At 41.4% G+C, this 21,279-nt stretch overlaps 1 protein-coding gene across 3 annotated transcripts in view; it reads left to right on the top strand.

Moving 5' to 3' along the window:
• LOC135702162 (leucine zipper putative tumor suppressor 1-like) overlaps positions 1-21,279 on the top strand; it is a 194,150-nt gene that overhangs the window by 161,157 nt on the left and 11,714 nt on the right. For all 3 annotated transcript variants that reach the window (XM_065223178.1, XM_065223179.1, XM_065223180.1), the window contains one exon: positions 4,932-5,007. The gene's annotated coding sequence lies outside the window, so the exon portion shown is untranslated. The remainder of the gene's footprint in view (positions 1-4,931; positions 5,008-21,279) is intronic.

A 21,279-nucleotide genomic window follows, 5' to 3' on the forward strand; every position in this document is an offset into this window, starting at 1 on the left:
AATAGGCCGGAAATGGGGTAGTTAACCCTACCTCGAAAAAGATTTTCCGAAGTTTCTCGGCTGAGGCCGGTCATAATAATTACCCGGGGCTCCACTATCAAAATTTGCGGTTGAAGACGTATTTTTTATCGAGTGGAAGACTGCTCCTTAATGTACATGGTATCAAAAATGCCTATCCTGATAAAGGGCTGAACACAATGACAGCGGCATAACGGTTAGCCGGTTAGCGCTAACCGTTGTACTTCCGCTGCATGCTATAGACCTTTTAGACGTTTAATCTAGTACACAGGGATGAATGGATGGTTTGTTTTCCCACTAATCTGTTTCCCTCTTCCTCGCACTCCTTCAATTTAAATGGTGCATTAGTGTGCGCCGATTAAACGTCAAAAAGCTCTATACGTAAACAAACCATGTGGGGGAAACGCTCCTATAGTACGTTAGAAGCGTTAGGTTCCTATAGTTGTGTATTGAGTCTCCATTCACAACTATAGGAACCTAGAAACACTGGAATAAGAGACCAGCGGAGAAAAAAAACATGAATTTGGCAACAAGATAAACATCAAAGCAATCCTGGCATCACTTGCATTTGTAACTGCTTGCGGGTGACTTCGCCAATGCACCGACGAGCGAGTTCATGAGTGATTGTTAAACGATTTTAATACTCCTCCCTAATTGAAGCAAACCATTTGTAAACATTTCAGATTGGAACTGCTTTTGACAGTTCGATTGGAATCATAACAGTGTCTCCGCTGGTCTCTTATTCCAGTGTTTCTATAGGAACCTAACGCTTCTAACTTACCGCAACTATAGGAGCGTTTCCTCTAAACAGAATTATTTTGATGAATTCGTTATTTGAATAATCTCTGATTTAGCTGACATAGTGAAGAAAGACCAGTAGAAGGGCTTCTGAAAAAACAATCAATCTCAATTCTTGTACTCATATCCAAGAGGCTACGAAATTTTCCGAAGTTCAGTGATCGTCTCTGAGTTTGCATTAACTACAAAAAAATGTGGGGGCACTTTGAAGAAGTACCTTGAACCGTGGGGAAATATCGAGTGTTTCGGATAAGAGTTATGAATATCAGGAAAGCTGCGGGAGCTTAAGGAAAGTTCCGTGAATTTTAGGGAAGTCCAGAGAACTCTAACTTATTGAGAAGTTCTGGGAAGTTCAGATATGTTTAGGGAAGCCCCGACTATCGGGAATGTTTAAAGATCTTCAAGAGAATATTCAGACAACTTCGTTCAGGAAAATCTTGAAAACTTCATCGAAGATCTAGAGTAGTTTTTATGAGAACTTCAGAGTAGTTCCGGCAAGAACTTCAAAGCAGTTCTGAGGAGTAGTTCTGAGTAGAACTTCAGAGTATTTCTGTGAAGAGTTTCAGAGTAGGTTCGAGGAGAACTTCAGAGTAGTTCTGCGGAGACCTTCAGAGTAGTTCTGAGGAGAACTTCAGAGTAGTCAGGGAAGTTCCGAGAACTCCGGAGAAGTCCCATTGGCCTCAGGAAAATTTTAGGAAATTTATTAAACTCCCCGGGAAGAGGAGTTTCAGTGTATTGGAAAATTTGCGCTATCATTGTGTTCAACCCTTAAATCCTGAACTTTTCACGGCGAATGAGAACGACCCAAATTTGAGTTTAGTTCATTCATAATCGCCAAAAGTGCAGGAACTCAGCGATTAGTAAATTTGTCTCATGGTTTCCTGTGGAAAATCTAAAAAATCTACCGAAAAATGAGGAAATTGACGAAAATTTTATTCAGTCTCGGAGTAGTACCAATAGACTGTGTGAATCCAATCTTTACTTTTCTCAAATTTGGGAATTTTTCCCTGGAAAATCCTTGGAAAACATGGGACAAATTTTACTCATCGCTGAGTTCCTGCACTTTTGGCGATTATGAGTGAACTAAACTCAAATTTGGGTCGTTCTCATTCGCCGTGTTGATATTTGCTTTGATATCTTCAAAACATACCCGGCAATGAATGTTTGCAATTTGATCAACAAATGATGTCTAAATCAAAACGAAAACATCGGACGCTATGTTGATTTTAAGATGCGTAGAAAAAATACTGTCCTTCACATTCCCCTGAATGGAGCATCCCAGAAAGTTCTCACTTCCCAGGCTACTTCTCATTCAACCAGGTTCGCCGTATAGATATCGGACGACGTGTGCTGTCGTACAGATCCGGATTCCTCGTTCGGTACTTGATGTTGGTCTACTGTCCGGAAACTCAATGTAGTCGTACTACCCCAGAGCAATCCAGGCCAGCTCCCTCGAGCAGCAGCAATGATGTAGCTGTCAAACGTTCCGGCTCCCGTGAGTGACAGATGTGCGGAGTGAGCGTAAGCGAGCCATCTCGCAATCGTACATCCGTCATCGCCCGGCAAAATTGCCACCTTCTGCTACTGCTGCTGCAACTACATAACCTATAACAGCAGAAACAGTGCAACGAAACAACTACCACCCAATGCCACGACGATTTCCTCACCTCAACGTGAAAGACAAGACAGAAAGGAAAAACACCAACTGAGACCAAACCCCCATCAGATAAGAGGAGAGACGGTTGGACGGTGGCAGGCGGCTGCAATTGCTCCAGATCTCCTTCCATTGCCGTTGTTGGTGTGGTCGTACAACTACCGCCGCGACCAAGTCTGCAATCAAGTCATTAATGTGGTTGGTTTGATAATGATAAATCATCTCAATGAAATTGAATTTCCCCTCGAGCCCCTCTCCATCCCTCCCCCTTTCGACCAGAGGATCGCACACCTGGGCTCGGAGACGATCACACGCAGTAGGTACCTACCGGTAATTATGCGATTTATTTACTATCGATCGACGATGACGCCGCCGGTCGTACGATGGGAGATCACCTATCTCAGTTGGTCGGTCGTCATTAACAACAAGCGTGTTCGATGTTTTTTTACACGGCTGCTTAGAAGAGACCACTTTCGCTGGTGTGTCGTCCGCTGCGCCGGAAAGTAGGCCAATTAAGTGATCCCAACCGAGCGATCGAAAGGAAGTGCAAGTAGCGGCCGCAGCAGCAACGACGCGTCACCTCGGTAACAAACGAGAGTCCGCGAGAGTGCCGATCAATGTCAAATTAGAGTTGACCTTTCACGATCCTCGAAGCGGCGGCGATCGGACAGGCATTTCTTTGTCCAAATTGGCTCCGGCAGGGGCCGTTATTTGCGCTTCAATTTCCGACGTAATTGAACTGTGCTTCGCACGAGGCGCGCACGGTAAGTACACACTTGGCGAGGATCCCAAATTGTAGGGTTGATCGCAGATATTTCGGATCCCTTTTGTTCGCGATGTTTCGATGCACCCCCTGCCGAGCGATGCCCGAGCATCATCTGTCAGTCGCAGGGATGCTGGATGATGACTCACGGTGAACTAGATGAGGCGCTAGTCTTATGCAATAGCCACCACAGTAGGCCATCGTCAAGGATGCGGTTACCATCGTGAGGCATCGGTCCAATCATAAATCAACCATCCCTCGCTGGCAGCCCTGGAAGTGAACGGTGTACGTACACATCTGTTGCGGGCAGGAGGAGGTCGTACCAGATTAATGGAGTTCTTGGCTGGCGCAGCACGATCGCGAGAGGCCCAGACATAAGAACAACACTTGCAGAAATAAACCGAAGATTGGGCTACGCGAGAGCGAGGGAGGCGTCGTAATTACCTCACTACTGACTGACTGACTAACTGACTGGCAGGCACTTGGCTTTAGCGGTAGCCAACTCGTGAGCAGCAGCATACATAGATCAAGAAATAGGTTGAAAGGAAATTGGTTGATTGCACGGTGGAGGTCAAACAGTAATTTTCGTATTCTCTAATTTTGCACCCCACCGCCCACACCCGGCCTGAACCGAACCAGGTGGCGTTGTGTGAGCGGACCTGAGTGCGTGCGCCGTGCAAGCCAAGAATGATGGATCTTCGACCGTGACGGAGCAGAATTTCTTGCTTTCTCGCTAGTTGTTGGCCGAATTGATTGGATGTGTTGCTAGTTTGCTCTTTCTCTTTGACAGGCCGCGATGGTTGTAACCCAAATTCGCTGATTGGCTATTAGGCCGAGAGGTGGTGTTTACGTTTTGACGGGATCCCGTTAGGGTGATTACGATCAGGAAGACGTTTCAAGATTAGCCTTGAGAGTTTTCAAAATTGTGATCTCCGACCGCAGCTGTCCGCCCGGGGGCTTGCCCAGCATAGATGTTTACCTACAATTACAAAGTCATTACACTGTTAGTATCCTGCGGGGAGCAGACCCGCCACAGTCTTCAACACGACGCGTAAGCACACCAAGGGGTGTGATTAATTATGCATTCATAAACTTATACTTCCTTCTCAATCCGCTCGTTACTCGCTTAACTCGCTGTAAAGTAATAGTATATTGTAGCCATTTTATTGGACGCGCTCGCTGTTGTTGATCTTTCAATCTCGGATCGTTGGTGATGCAGGATGGTACCCAGCTGCTGCTGTTGCTTTCAGATCTATATCGAATCGTGGTGGCCTTTTGATGCTCTTCACCCGGGTGTGCACGAGCTTTGCAATTAATCAAGCTTTGTACCGTGGACGGACGGGGCGAAAGTCCACTCCTCTGTCCGATTGACTGACACCCGATCCTGATGGATCGTAGACGAGCTGAGGTTGCAACATAATCATTTCCCGCAAAGGTCACCGTCACCACCGCTACACTTGGGAGTGTCCGACTCAGCTCGGTAAGATCATTCTAATTAATGCCGAGCCTTGGACGACCGCGGAAGGACAATCGTGGTCCCACTGAGCCGGTTAATTGTTTTCCAGATTTGATTGAGGTTGGGGCGGGGTCCGATAAAACCTGTTGATGACTTACTTGCAGGCAGCTGTTCGTACATTTATTCCTCGAGTGTCGACATACTAATGACTGAATTTATCTCCTATTCTTATTTACTTGCAGACTGGACACATCTCGGACGACCAGGAAACATTCGAAATGCAATCGATGCGAACGCGTAGCCGAGTAGTACGATCAGGTGAGTTGAGAATATTGCTCTGAGTTGTCGACGTGACGGACACGGCAGATGTTTATTATCCAAGTCGTTGATTCTATTGACGACGCCACTGTTCATGGGTGATGTGAAACGGGAAGAGAAACTGGCAGCACTGCTGCGAAAAACGAAAATAAAACACTATGTCATTTGTTACTACATGTTCGATTCATTAAAAGTAAACAGTAAACGTTATTGTGCATGTGAAACAAGAGGCGTATAGTCTCTACACGATTCGTGCGATTGAGACGAGAAAAAGTGAACCAAAATAAACAAAAAGTGCTCAAGATGTATACACTAGAGGAAAAGTGAATTGTTAGTGAAGTAAAGGAAAATATCATTACAGTTAAGAAAGAATATCAAACAACAAGATAAGTCAGAGACTAGGGGTGTCTCCAAGGGGGAATCAACTCTGCACACTGTGCTGAAACAGTATGACACGCTGTTCGGCACGTTAAGGTACACGCTGATACGTATGACACGAACAATATTATATAAAACGGCAACACTGTTGATCGTTGAAGTTTTTCTAATCGATTTACCCGTTGGTAAGGGTTGCTTACTCCAAATGAAAATATCCGTCAATACTGGTGTAACAGTGATTAATCCTATTATTCCTGCTGTGACCGGTCCTCAAACGCGACGCTATCTTCTGATCCCACTGGTTCAACGGTTCTGTCCACTTCCTCGCCGTCCCTTTGATCCGTCTGATGAAGAGGGAGCGGTTTTGGGCCCACTCCGCGTCCCAAGCTTCCCATACTTTGCTCACGATCCAGCGCTTGACATCGTGTAACGGTACTTCGTTGGTATAGCGAGGGGCAGATGTCCCTGCCCCAGCCAGAAAGTCAGCTTCAGAGTTGCCTGGTATTCCGCAGTGCCCTGGAACCCAGCAACAACACCATCATCATCAGCATTATCAACGTGATTGATAATAACCTAACCATTAATTAGGAAGCAAATTTAGGAAAAAATAACATTCGTTTCCGTTTTTCAATGAACCATCCATGAGAGCTTGATGTTGTAAGCAAACAATCTCAAAAGCCATAACTACAGGGTTGCCAAACTCATGGGGTACTGAGACCGACAGCTTGATTGCCATAATGCGGCACTTTCGGCGCAACACTGGGCACAGCGTTCCTCACAGATTGAGATGTGCAGAGTTGAGTACCCCTTGGGTGTCTCACTATTAGAATGCCCATTGCATATGAATTTAATTTAAAAAAAATGCAATTAATTTCCAATGTTTACATCCCATCAGTGGGATGTGAACGTCGAAACAAAGCATGCGTATTTTCGTTGACACCTATTCTTCAATACACTACATGTAAATATTTACACGATTGACAAATCTCAGACATCATGACATATTGATCTTTGAAAAAATAAAGAGACCTACCTTCCGGTGGAAACTAACGATTTTAAATTAGCTCACTACTTGACTAGCCCAGTGGTCCCAAGCAAATCGATTAACGTTCCCCATTCTAGTCGAAATTCTAGTACTACACTATGTTTGTTTTGATTAAAATGAGGGGTTCGTGGATTTTCCTATGTTTCGAGGGGTGCATCGATTAGCTTGGGACCGAAGATAGTACCAGAGCTGAGCCAAAAAGTTAAACGATTTGCTTGGGACCAATAGGCTAGTCAAGTAGTTAGCCAATTTAAAATCGTTGTTTCCACCGGTTGATACTATGCTTACTAGCAACCATATCCTTGACCATAACAAAACGAAACCCCTGCGTCTCTTTCGCTGTTGTTTGCTTAATGCAAAAAAGTACATCTGTTGGGAGGATTATTTGGAGCAAATACGACCGCAGCCCGGGGCACCGGCATTTAGAATGGGCTTCTGCGTCAGCAGTTGCAGCAGCAGCAGCATCATAGTTTCCTAATCGTTATGCAACTGCAGAGATTAAATACTAGTAAGCTGGTGGCTTCCGTTCTGGGTAACGTGCCCGAATATGAGACCTCACTGCAGGAGGAAGACGAACGGCCACGTGCCACCCGGAAAGGAGGACCAAGCAATGGGTGCAATCCTACCTGCAGTAGAAAGTAGAATTCCGGTCGGCAGCAATAATTACAACTCCAAGGGCAGATGCAATCTGTCGTGATATGGGAGTAAACTTTGTGAAAACCGGAAATGGAACATCTAACAAAATTATGATAGATTTTGAACGTTAATACCTCAGCTGCCCCTAGACCAATTTCAATAATTTTATCACCAATCAATCAGAAATATTTCTTCGCATCTGTTAAATTTAAACTTTGTCATTTTTCAAAATGTCACTTTTAAAAATTGCACGAATCTGTAACTGTTGCTATGATAGTTAAAATTATCACCGATTGCCTGCGAAAAGCGCATTCCCTAACACAGATTTCAAAGTCGAATTGCATCCGGTCTCATCGAACGGTGTTTATTCAATCACCGCGTGTGGTGAGTGGTGGTGTTCTCCAGTACACAACGAAAGGTTCCCCACCAAGCAGCTAGCTATCAAGGCTGCCCTCAACCGCTTATGCTCGTCGTAAACCATTGTAGGCGTGCCACCCTCGTTCCAAACAACATATAGCTCGCCAGTCGCATCCGTGTTGAATACCCTAATAGCTCAGCATTACTCCTGAGTGGTGCGAAGTGAAATTTTCTTCATGTTGGTAGTGTTGAAATAAACGTTTCATCACCGTCGGTTGGTAGAGAGAAGTGTCAAACGGCTTTTTGTGCAGAGCCGATTCGTGACTTTGTGATTGTTTGTTGACATTGTTCATAGCTGGAGTTTTTACGGAGTGGAATAAAATTCAGAATGAAGTGTTTTGCTCACTTTTGCAATTATAAAGATGGACACGACGAAAAGCGAAGCCTATTCAGGTTTCCCAAGGATTCAGCAGTACGAAAAGAGTGGCTCAGTTTCTGTGATGGGGGGGGGGGGGGGAAGTCAAGAAAGAATAAAACCCTGACACATCCTCTACCTGACTTGCAATCAAACATAGTAATTTTTATTTGTATAAATTGTTGCAAATCAGATGCAAATTTAATGTGGCCGACGATATCTATGGAAGTGCTGTCGAAATTCCCTGGGACCTCCAATGGCAACGATTTGACTTCCCTCCAAATCGTGTGAAATTCGAACATGAAAACTCTATAGAACCCCCGTAGAACCTCGCTGGCAGCAACTAAAATATCCACTGAAACCTCTTCTGTCGCGGGAAAAATCTGTTTTGAATTTCCTGGAACTTTTGTACTATCATCACAAATCTCCTTAGAACGTTCTCCGAAGTCACAGTCGTTCCTGAGCGAAAAAAAATCGGAGGTGTTTTTTTCAGCGCAGGAGTCTACTTTGGTCCAAAATACGCAATAATACTGTTATTTTCAATTGAGTCGTTTCGAATCACGTTTTTAAAAAGATCAAAAACATTACTGAAAAATATTTATTTTTTATTTTGGACGATAACAATACTTCTATCTATTTCAACGAACCACAATGATAAAAAAGTGGTTCGATTTGACAGCTCGAAAGTGGTTCGATTTTGAGGTCCGTCTTCGCACCACTCAGCATTACTCTACCATCACGACAAAACGATTTTTTTAGGAACACCATCAATTATTGATGCTTAAGAGTTAATTTTCATTGAACATTCGCTCGTCTTGCTGCCAGCCACATCACCCCCAAAACTTTTTGATAATGTACCCAGCAACCAAACGTTTATGGTCAAATGCGTCAAGTATTGAAGTGGGACATAAAAATTATCGCAATGACCGAATACCACATGACCATGTCAAATAATCAGAAACACTTAAAATTTTAGCAAGAAATACCTCCAATCAATTTGCTTTTTTCGTAGGACTACGTCTGTGATTTCTATGTGGGGATACACTGTGTGGAAACCAACGAACATGTAACGAAATTATGAAAGATTTTGAACGTTAATAACTCAGCTGCCCCAGGACCAATTTCAATAATTTTATCATCAGTCGATCCGAAATATTTTCAACAAGAAACTATTGGAAAAGTGATAATTGTCAAGCAAAAGCGTTAAAATAACTAACAAATCCACCAATTACGTACATGCATATGCTGCTTCCCCAACACGGTCATCAGAGAGTCGTTTGTAGACGAAACATGTCGAAGTGGCATTCGCCTTCGATCTTCGGGCGTGTGCGAATAGGGAGGATAATTGCGTAACATTTTGCACACTCATCGCCATCTTCAGAACCACACACCCCCATCGACCACACACAAAATGCTTTTCAGAGTTGTAATCCTGTAACCAAACTTGGAAGCAGGGGTGCCAGTGATTTTGATCGATTCTCTTCATCGACTTTCTGTTTCGTTAATAACTCGACGGCAAACACATTCATTGATACGTTTGTTGTTCTGGATGATAGAAGAGCATAGCAGAAATAGGTTAGTGAAGCCATGGTCATCAAAAGAGGAAATCGATTAATTCATTAATTCAGTCATCGCCATAGCAATGAAAACTAGCATCGCACCGCTTTTGGTTCTTGGGTTACACTTGCTGGTTGCAGTTCTGCTGTTCGACATTTTCGAAGGACCACCAATAAGATGAAATTACACTATTGTCTAGGGATGCCCAAAAGTCCAATTATTCGATTAACGATGAATCGTAAAAAAATTCCAGCTATTCGATTCAATATTTATCGAATTTCTCTTAAGGTCTACGGACTTCTCTGATGTTCTTCGGACTTCTATTTCCAACTTCCATGGAGTTTTGCAAAATCTTGGACTTGCGTACTTCACTGCGATTTGTTTTTGGAATTACGATTTTTTTCCTGAAGATATCACATTTTTCTGAAACTCTGATGCTTTCTGAACCACTGAATGTCTCCTAAGATCTGCAAAATTTCTAGCAATTCTACAGATTTTTCTTAATATCTACTCTACTGAAGTTATGCAAATATTTTTGAAGTTCTGTAAAGTTGTCTGAAGCTCCGTAGTTATATTCTCAAGATCTGCGAAAAAAAAGCTTGAGGTTCAATAAGTTTCTCGGTAGATCTGAAAATTTCTCTGTAGATTTGTAAATGATATGATCGTGGCATGATCTGTCCCGCTCTTGATTCGTCCATTGGTTCTAGCGCTTTACCAACCATCAACCATGCATCGCCCATCTGTCACCTGGGCACTCTGGGACGCATTGAAGTTGGCACTACGGAAGACCCTTCCTCTCCCGCCACTGTCGAGTTAATCCAATCATCGTCCTGCAGTCGTCCTGGACCAGTGTGGGCTTGGAGAAGGGGTCTTCCAACCCGCAACTCAAGGCAAGTATGTTCGTGTCATCACCAGTTTCGCTACTGATTCGTCCGTTGCTTCCAGCGCCTCACCGCTTCAAGAGCAACAACCGGCTGGTTCGACTGAAAATCGGATCTGGGTGTACTATCAAAATTTACGAGGATTCGGACAAAAAATGATGATCTATTTCTGGCTGCTGCTGATTGCGAGTTTGACGTTATCATCTTGATTCAAACCGGACTTGACGATAGCATCAATTCGACTCAGATTTTTGGATCTGGCTACAACGTGTTTCGCTGTGATCGCAACTTAAGCATCTTGTGATGATAAGATTCTTGTTTGTGGCGATTATAATCAGCCTCGTCTTCAGTGGGGAATCGATGACAACCGGGTCTACCTCACCGAAATATCTTCACTGACCGCTGCAAGTATTGATCTCGTTGATGAAATGGATTTCGCTAATCTCAGCCAACACAATACAGTCCGAAATGAACTTGGCTGCACGCTTGATTTGGTATTTTGCAACGGTGAAAATGATTTCGATATCGACGAGTCCGCTGTGCCGCTTTAACCTATTGATGCTCACCATCCTTCCTAATTTATGTCGCTACCTGCTTCACTTGACTGGGCTTCTCACCCAGCTTGCAACGTGGATGATAGAGCTTCTAGACTTCAAGAAAACGGATTATGTCTCATTACTGCAGTATCTTTTTGATCAAGACTGGGCAAAAGACGACCAATTTTCCCAGCTTGGAGTAGACATTCGAAGTAACTCGGGATATGGTACTTTCAGCAGCAAGGAGACTGAAAACCTCACTCTCTCCTGGTCCAGATGGAATTCCGGCAGTGGTGTTTTTGAGCAAGAAAAATTTCCAGCATTGTGGAAGCAGTCGTTTTCAAAGCTGGCAATAAACGGGGTATTAAGAACTATCGAGGTATCACCAGTCTTTCGGCAGCGTCCAAACTGTTTGAGATCATCTTGAGCGAATTTGTCCTGAATCGCTCGAAGAACTACATTTCAACTGACCAGCATGGATTTATTCCCGGTAGATCGGTAGCTACTAACCTTTTGGATTTCACCAGTACATGCATCACCGCGATGGAGGATAAGGCACAAGTCGACGTCATATATACTGATCTGAAAGCCACATTCGACAAAATCGACCAGAAGGTTTTGTTATGCAAGCTTTCCCGACTAGGAGCGTCTGAGCAACTTAGGCCGTGGTTACATTCCTACTTGACTGGACGAACTATTCGAGTACGGTTAGGATCTTGTGTCTCTTCTACGTTTACCAGCACCTCTGGAGTACCTCAGGGAAGTAACCTAGGTCCACTTTTGTTTACGTTATTCTTCAACGATCTAGCAGCTTTGTTGGGAGTTAAATGTAAGCTCGTTTATGCAGATGATCTTAAGCTATACGTCATAGTTCACTGGATTGAGGATTGTCATCGTCTTCAAGCTCTGCTAGATTTGTTTGTGGTTTGGTGCCGTCGCAATAAGCTCATCATCAGCGTTCCAAAGTGTGCAGTGATGACGTTTCACTGCTCTAAGAGTTCAATCCTATACGACTACTGCATTGACAATGTAACGCTTCGCAGAGTAGAACGTATAACTGATTTTGGTATTCTTTTTGACCCAAAGTTGACCTTCAATCTTCACTATTCCTCGATAATCTCTCAGGCGAATCGTCAACTGGGATTTATTTCGAATATTGCACGAGATTTCAAAGATTGCTCTTTAGTTCGACCCATACTTGAGAATGCATCTGTGGTCTGGTCTCCATATCAGCTAGTGTGGAATCTACGAATAGGACGTGTTCAGAAAGGATTTTTGAGGTTGGCTTTGCGCAGCCTGCCGTGGCGCGATCCAATGAATTTGCCACCTTAAACTTCCGTGTTCCTCAAAGGATGTTGCGGTAATCATCCTTAATATGACCAAGATTCCATCGGACTGCATATGGATACCATGAGCCAATGTCTGCGAGGATTCGGGCATTCTCCGCTGTGGAAGAAGCATTTGAATTCGGAGAAACAACGAACCAATTTCGAAACCGATTGAGAAGATTTTGATTATTTTTGTAATCTGTTCATCTGTTGCTTTTTTGTTTATTATCTAAGTTTTATTCATTACTAGCTGAGTGTACCCGGCTTTGCTCGGGATTCCATATTTCCTTAAGTTCATGTTCTGACTAAAAAAAATCCTATCCTCTTAGTCGCAAGCAATACGAATCATGCTAGTTAAATTAATTAGCAACTGCGAGACTTTATCATCGTTGTTAATTGTAAAGGAATCAATAAATTAACATGCTTCTAGTATCTTTTGTAGCTTGCTGTTATTACGAATCTTGCTGTTATGAGTTCTCTATAAGCAAACGCATCAAATATCAAATAAGCTAATTATCGGGTTCACACACAAGGACCCGTTCAAATATTACGTAACGCGAAATATTTCATTTTTTATGGTGAAACATTTCATTTTGTATAGAAAATGAAATATTTCACGTTACGTTATACGTCAACGGCCCCCAACACAACTGAACCGTATCTATGTCTTTACCTATACGTGATTTAAAAATTATCGACGGATACTCAAGTGTTTCATGTTATTAGGTACTGCACCGTCGGTGGCTAACCTCAAATTTTGACAGTTTGGTGGTACTGTTTACATAGACTTAGCCGATATTTTGTTGAGTGGATTTTTTCAATAATTTTTCTTTTCATCGCCTATTTCCTCGTTATTTTTTAAATGAAAACTCGAAACATCAAAAATATTTTTTCGAAAAAAATTCTAAGTCCGGTGAATTTTACCACTGACCTGTCAAAGACTTCATGCGTGACGTCATCTTGTAGTACTCAATTTAAAATTTGCTCGGTGGACTGAGCTGAGGAAAATCATCTTCACGGTGAATAAAAGAGCAGCCGATTTGTTTGACGTAAATAGAACAAAAATGAACACATCAAATCGAAGAGGGATCTCTCGCTGAATCAAGAAAGGCTGAACAGCACAGAAGCCTGAACAGCACAAAAAGTTGAAAAGTACGAATAGCTAAATGCTAAAAACCTGCAAAAAACAGCGAATTAACGTACATCGAAGACCGAAGCTTTAAGTACCTTTTAGTAAACGAATGTTCATTGCTATACTTCTCTGACTAAAAAAACACGGGAAGGACAATAAATCAGAGAGCAAAGCAGTAGACAAACGTTTTTCAAAGGTTAATGGAGGAAAGAAGCTTATAGTAAATGCATATCTGTCGCTACGCTCCTCTGACTAAAGGGTGTCCACGATGAAATTGCCACACACAAAATTGATTCGCAAAATTCAAGTTTTCATCCGATTGCCATCAAATTTTCAGGGATTGAGAAATAACTATTAAACTTCATTTTACTATTTTACTCGTATTTTATTTACAGTCCATACGCAAATGCCCGCACCTTGGCCTTAACCCCGGCCATAAGATTCTGCACAACCTGTGAATCAACCGTTTTTTGCATGTAAACCCATACTTTCTTCAGTTCCTCGACTGTCTTCACTACCTTAGGTCGTTTAAGAAGGTGCTGCTTCATAATCGCCCAGTACTTCTCGATGGGGCGGAGCTCCGGAGTGTTGGGAGGGTTGAACATTTTCGGCACGAAATTGACCTTATTGTCCGCATACCACTTCAGCACGTCCTTGGAGTAGTGGCATAAGGCCAAATCCGGCCAGAAGATTGTTGGGACGTTGTGGGCCTTCAGGAGAGGAAGCAGCCGCTTCTGGAGGCACTCTTTTATGTACACCTGTCCGTTCATCGTGTCCTGGGTCACGAAAGGTGCACTCCGCTTCCCGCACGTGCAGATGGCTTGCCAAACCAGGAATTTCTTCGCAAATTTGGACATCTTCTGAGTGCGGACATGCTCCGGAACGCTGAACTTATCCTTGGCCGTGAAAAACAGGTGGCCGGAGATCTGTTTGAAGTCAGCCTTCACATATGTTTCGTCGTCCATGATGCAGCATTCAACTTTCGTCAGCATGTTGAGGTACAACTTCCTGGCACGGGTTTTGGCGGACTTGTTCTGCTTCTCGTCGCGATTAGGGGCCTTTTGTACCTTGAACGTTCGAAGCCCAGCCTTAGTTTTGGCCTTCTGGACAAAACTTCGGCTTAGCACAGCAAAAAAAAATGTAATATCGATCAACGTAATTCAAGCTGATGTATGAAATAATGATGTAATAGCCAAAAGCAGATACAACATTACATCAATGGATGTAATTTTGTTCGCAAAATCGATGTACATCGTACAATGTGATATTACACAACCGATGGATTGACCTGGTTGCAGCAGTTTCGATGTAATATTCAACAACTTTTTTTGCTGTGAGGTGCAGCTTCTTAGCCACATCCCTAACGGAGGCGTTCGGATTTCGGTTGAAGGCCCCAACTACGCGGTTGTGATTTTTGGTGTTGATCGGAATACTTTTTCCTTCACTTCTGGGCTTCCGATCGGTGGTCAACCGTTCCTCGAACCGCTTAATCACTCGCGACACCGTGGAATTCGTGATTCCCAACGTTTTGGCGATGGAACGATGCGAGAGATCCTTGTTCTCGTAATGATTTCGAAGATTTTATCACGCACGAGCTGTTCTTTCGACTCCATTTCCGCGAGTTTTGATCACAGGACTTTAAAACTTGCAGGATGTAAATAATGCACTATGAACTAAATCCACCCAAATTTTCATTAAATTCTACCCAACGGTTAAAAAGTTAGAGCAATTTCATAGTGTGGCAATTTCATCGTGGACACCCTTTTAAAAAAACACGGGCATAACAGTAAATCTGAGGGCTACCCAGTAAAAAAGCGTATCTCAAATGATAGTGAAGATAATATTCTTCTTAAAATGCTTTTAGTAAATGCATGCCCGTCGCTACGCTCCTCTGACTAAAAAAAAAACACGGGAAGGACAGTAAATCTGAGGACTTCCAGTAGAAGAGCATTTTTCAAGGATTATTAGAAAAAAGAAGCTTTAAAGAGAGGCTTTTAATAAACGCATGCCCGTCTCTTTAACCCATTTCACCCAACAGAGAATACCGTTTACTTTTCGAATATGAGGAAAATCGAGAGAAGTATCATTAACCTAGGGCTATACTAAAAGACTGAGTGAAACCTCTCTAGATTTAAATTTAAATCGATTTCTGGCCTGTACACGTCACCTCCTTTCCGAAAATACCCAGATTGTAGGGTATTTGAAATATTTTGGATAACGGAAAGTCTCCATCTGCCAATGATAGATTATCAAATGGCATGGATTCAGGGGCACTTTTGACGTCACATGACCGCCGATCTTTAAATTCATTCCAGCATCTTGTATTTGGATTTGAGAAAGGACATTTTCTTTCCGACATAAATAAATAAATGATGAAAAAAAAATAATCTGTTTCGCTTCAAAGTGAAACATAGAAAACTCCTCTATAGAGTACAACTTTAAACTTAGCACCTTTATGGCCTCTACCTTTTGGAGGGTCACAATAAAACTACCGTCCCCTATAGATAAAAAAAGTCGCACATTTTTCAATCGTTCAACATATTTTCAGTGCATTTTTCACGGTATATTATTGGTGGTGTGCAACTTTTTCGTGTCGTGCAAAATTTTTCATTTTACGCAACATTTATTGTGTCGTGCAACATTTTCCATGTCATACAACGTTTTTCGTGTCATGTGACATTTTACATGTTGAACAATATTTCTCATTCCGAGCAACCGAGTTTTTATTATTTCACGCGAAATAAGTCGTTTCGTGCAACATTTTTCATGTCATGCAACATTTTCCATGGCGTGCAACATTCGTTTTGCCGTTCAACATACCCCGATCACGCAACATTTTTGGTGTACATACAAAAATTTTCATTAAGTTTAAATTTGTTCTGTCATGCAACATTTTTACGTCGTGCAACATTTTCAATATTTCGCAACATGTTTCATGCCGTTTATTATTTTTAATGTCGTGCAACTTTTTTTTTCTCACGCGACATTTGTTGTGTCGTTAATCATTCTTATGTCGTGAAATAATTTCCATGTTGTGAAATATTTTTCATTTCACGTAACATGTTTCGTGTCGTGCAACAATTGTCATATCATGTAACATTTTTAAAGTTGCGTTATATTTTTCATGTCATGCAACGTTTTCTATATTTTGAAAAAACTGTCGTATCCTGCAACATTTTCATGCCTTGCACCATTTTCCATGTCGTGCAACATTTTTCATGACAAACAACATTTTCTATGTCACGAAACATTTTTATGTAGTACAACTATTAACGTAGCTTAGCATTTGTTATGCTGAGCAGCATTTTTACTTTCGTGCTACATTTTTCATATCGTGCAACATTTTTCATGTCACGCAGCATTTTTTATTTCATGCATCATTTCATGTCGGGCAACATTATCTTTATTGCGCAACATTTTGAATGTTGTTATTTTATGTCGTTCACAATTTTTCATGTATACAACGTGCAACATTCATCATTTCGTTCGAAATTTTTCATATCGTGCCACATTTTTTATGTCGCGAAGCATTTTTCAAGTCGTGTAACAGTTTTCATGTCATGCAACATTTTTCATGCTGCACAACATTTTTCATAACACATAAACACCTCTATTCTGGTTTTTCAACAAATCGGATTCGACATACAAAAAAAAAAATTTTTTTGTATGACGGATTCGATTCGTTGAAAACCAGAATAGAGGTGAAAGTTTTTTTAGGTAGTGCAACATTTTTCTTATCGTACTACAATTTGCAGGTCGTGCAACATTTTTGTTTTGTAACACATTTTAAAAGTCGCGACATTAAATATACCATGCAACATTTTTCATGTTGCGCAACATTTGTTTCAACACCAACATTTTCTGCGTCGCGCAACATTTATCATGACACGTAAGTTTTTCATGTCATGCAAATTTTTCATGTCACCCAACATTTTCATGTCACTAACATTTTCATGTTGTGCAACATTTTTCATGTCACGCAACATTTTTCATATCACGCAACATTTTTCATATCACTTAACATTTTTCATATCGTGCAACATTTTTCAAATCATGCAACATTTTTCATTTCGTGCAACATTTTCCATATCATACAACATTTTTCATGTCACACAACATTTCTCGTATCACGCAACATTTTCGTGTCTTACAAAATGTTTCGTGTCGCGCAACATTTTTCATGTCGCGCAACATTTTTCATGTCGTGCAACATTTTTCATATCATGCAACATTTTTCGTGTCGCGCAACATTTTTCATGTCGTGCAACATTTTTCGTGTCGCACAATATTTTTCATGTCGTGCAACATTTTTCAGGTCGTAAAACATTTTTCTTGTTGCGCAACATTTTTCAGGACGTGCAAAATTTTTCAGATCGTGCAACATTTTTCTTGTCGCGCAACATTTCTCATGTCGTGCAACATTTTTCATGTCGTGCCAAATTTTTTTGTCGTGCAACATTTTTCATGTAGTGCAACATTTTTCAAGTCATGCAACATTTTTAATGTCATGCAACATTTTTCATGTCGTGCAAAATTTTTCGTGTCGCGCAACATTTTTCATGTCGTGCAACATTTTTCTTGTTGCGCAATATTTTTCAGGTCGTTCAACATTTTTCTTGTTGCGCAACATTTTTCAGGTCGTGCAAATGTTTTCATTTTTCGTGTTGCGCAACAGTTTTCATGTCATGCATAATTTTCATGTCGTGCAACATTTTTCATATCGTGCAACATTTTCCATATCGTGCAACATTTTCGATGTCGTGCAACATTTTTGATGTCGTGCAACATTTTTGATGTCGTGCAACATTTTTCATGTCATGCAACATTTTTCATGTCGTGCAACATTTTTCATGTCGTGCAACATTTTTCGTGTTGCGCAACATTTTTCATGTCGTGCAACATTCTTCATGCTACGCAACATTTTTCAGGTCGTTCAAAATATTTCATACTCGCAACATTTTTCATGTCGTGCAGCATTTTTCGTGTCGCGCAACAATTTGCATGTCGTGCAACATTTTTATGTCGTGCAACATTTTTCGTGTCGTGCAACATTTTTCATGTCTTGTAACATTTTACATGTGGTGTAAAGGTACCAAAAATACAAAAAAATCGAAGCACGCTATACTTTTGATAGCCCCTCGGCTTAATCTTCGGACCCCCCGTCTTCCCAATCACCCTATAACCATCTTCTTAGGCTCTGAACCATTTGGTGGATTATTTTAACTTTTGGTTAAAATTTGACAGATGGAAAGTTATCGATTAACCCTGCTATCCGAGCGTGGTTATTTCTGACAGACAAGAAGTTAAATTTTGACGACAGCACGGGGATTTTCGAACATAAGAAATAACTTTCGAAATGTCACTTTTAACTACGAGTTAAATTTAACTCGGCAAATGGTTCACAGCCTTAAAGTGAGGAATACGTATGCCAAGTTTGGTAGAAATCGGTCCATGCGTTCCAGAGTTATGTTGGAACATACATACAAACATACAAACATACAAACATGCAAACATACAAACATACATCCACTTTTATATATATAGATATAGATGATGAATTACAATAAATAAATAAATAAATTCCTCTGTATTCTCTTGGGCTAGACTGAAGATCTGAAAATTTCCCTGAAGATCTTCTAAAGTTCTCAAAATTTATCTGAACATATTTGAGCTTCCTTGAAGTTTTAAATGTCTCTTAAAATTTACAAATTTCCCTGAAATCATATAAATATTTTTTTTTAAATCACCGAACTCCCCTGAAGTTCTGCAAATTTCACTGAAGATCCATTAAAATTTCTAAGATTTTAAAAATGTATCAGAAATTCTGCACATTTTCTTGAAGGTTTCCAAACTTATCTGAAAATCTATGACCATTCTTGCGATTTTTTTAAAAGTTCTGTAATTTTTTTTTCAAAATTCAGTAGCTTTGTTCTGAAGATCTACGAACTTTTCTGATGTTCAATAATTTTTCAGTAGATATCCAAACTTCTGTGAAATTCTTTACATTTCACTGTAGATTCTTGGACTTGTCTGAAGTTCTGCGGATTTCTCTGAAGATTTGAAAAATTTCGCTTATAGTTTTACAAATTGATCTGAGTATATTCTAGCTTGCTTGAAGTTTTTGAAAATTTCTATGATCATTTATATGAAGATCTACGGTCTCTCTTGAGAATTTTTCTGAATTTCTGCAAATTTCTTTTAATTTCTGTAAAATTTTCTGAGGTTTATTAGTTCTGTTCTGTGTTAGATTCCCCGGTAGCGGTAGAGCCCAGAAAGATTTTCGATCAGCAAACACCAAATAAATACCACAACAAATCCAAATAAAGGGCGAACACGAAATTATTGCGACACCGAAAATGTCATGCCAATTTTCTTATAATGTTTAGAATCAAACCAAAATTTTAGGGTAGTTTTATACATATATTTACTTCAAAAATCAAAAGAAAAATTAATCGATGGAGCCTTGAGTGTAAAATTGAACGCATTTTCGCTTGATGCCCTCCATCAAAGTCTTTACAGTGTCATCCGGTACCAGTTTCTCAGTTTTTTTTTCCATTTTCTTAACATGTCCTTCTCGTCTTTGACTGTCTTCTTGCTCTTCCGAAGTTCCCGCTTCATTATTGCCCAGTACTGCTCCACCGGACACAGCTCCGGACAGTTTGGCGGATTCATGTCCTTTGGAACAAAATGGACAGAATTGGCCTCATACCACTCCAGGACACTTTTAGAATAGTGGCATGATGCCAAATCTGGCCAAAATAGCGGAGCTTCGTCGTGCTGCTGCAAGAACGGCAAAAGGCGCTTCTCGAGGCACTCAGATTTGTAGATCTCGCCATTTACTGTGCCCTTTGTCACGAAAGGCTCACTCCTCAGTCCGCAAGAGCAGATGGCCTGCCAAATGAGATATTTGGAGGCGAACTTCGACATTTTCTTCTTCTTAAATTTGTCGTCCACATCGAACTTGCTCTTGCCGGTGAAAAACTCCAACCCCGGAATTTGCTTAAAATCGGCTTTTATATACGTTTCGTCGTCCATCACACAGCAGCCATATTTTGTCAGCATCTTCTCGTAGAGCTTCCGTGCCCGAGTTTTAGCCGTCGATTGTTGCCGCTCATCGCGGTTTGGGAAGTTCTGTACCTTGTATGTATGTAATCCAGCTCTCTTCTTTGCATTCTGGACGTAGCTCTGCGACATGCCGATCTTTTTAGCCAAATCACGGCTTGAGACGTTGGGATTTGCTTTAATCATCCGCTTCACCTTTCCCTCCGTCTTTTTGTTCTCCGGTCCCGGTTTTCTTCCAGCTCCTTTGCCGTGGTCCAACGTCAACCGCTCCTGGAACCGCTTCAACACTTTGGAGACGGTTGAATGGTGAATGTTATACATTTTTCCCAACTGCCGGTGCGACAGGTCAGGAAATTCCAGGTGTTTGGAAAGAATTTGTTCTCTCAACTCGCGTTGGTTCACCTCCATTTTCGTTGAATCGAAAAACACGACTTCGAGTTTGACAGCATGTACACAATACACATCAATGAGAAAGTGTGCAAAATTTGGTTGATTTTTACCCAATGGTAAAAAAGTTATGCCCTGTTGAATGTGTCACAATAATTTCGTGTTCGCCCTTTAATATTAAGTCCAATTCATATTTCTCCCCAACATTCTACAATTGTAGTGGAATATTCCTGAGCTTATGCCCTACTGACTCTCCTAAATCAAAGTGCTTACAAGGTAACAAAAAGGAACGTGCTCACCGCCGCTTGGTGCCACACCGGCTTCGTGATGGGTTAACAACGTCATCTCGTCCCCGCATGCGACCTCTCGCCGAATGGTAAAACCCGTTCTAGGACCACGTTCCGAAATTCTCTACAGCTTCCACACAAATGCGCAGCAGGATTCGTCCTCGGACTCCGTCTAGGAATCTCTCGATCGTGCCGACCGTTGATCCCGGTCCACCGACGCAATGTCCCGGTGTGGCTTGCAACGCCAATATTTTGGAAGTTTCGCACCGAA

Source organism: Ochlerotatus camptorhynchus, unplaced genomic scaffold (assembly GCF_037179485.1).
Source record: "Ochlerotatus camptorhynchus isolate MF236.1 unplaced genomic scaffold, CSIRO-AGI_Acam_v1.1 ptg000185l, whole genome shotgun sequence".
Classification (NCBI taxonomy): domain Eukaryota; kingdom Metazoa; phylum Arthropoda; class Insecta; order Diptera; family Culicidae; genus Ochlerotatus; species Ochlerotatus camptorhynchus.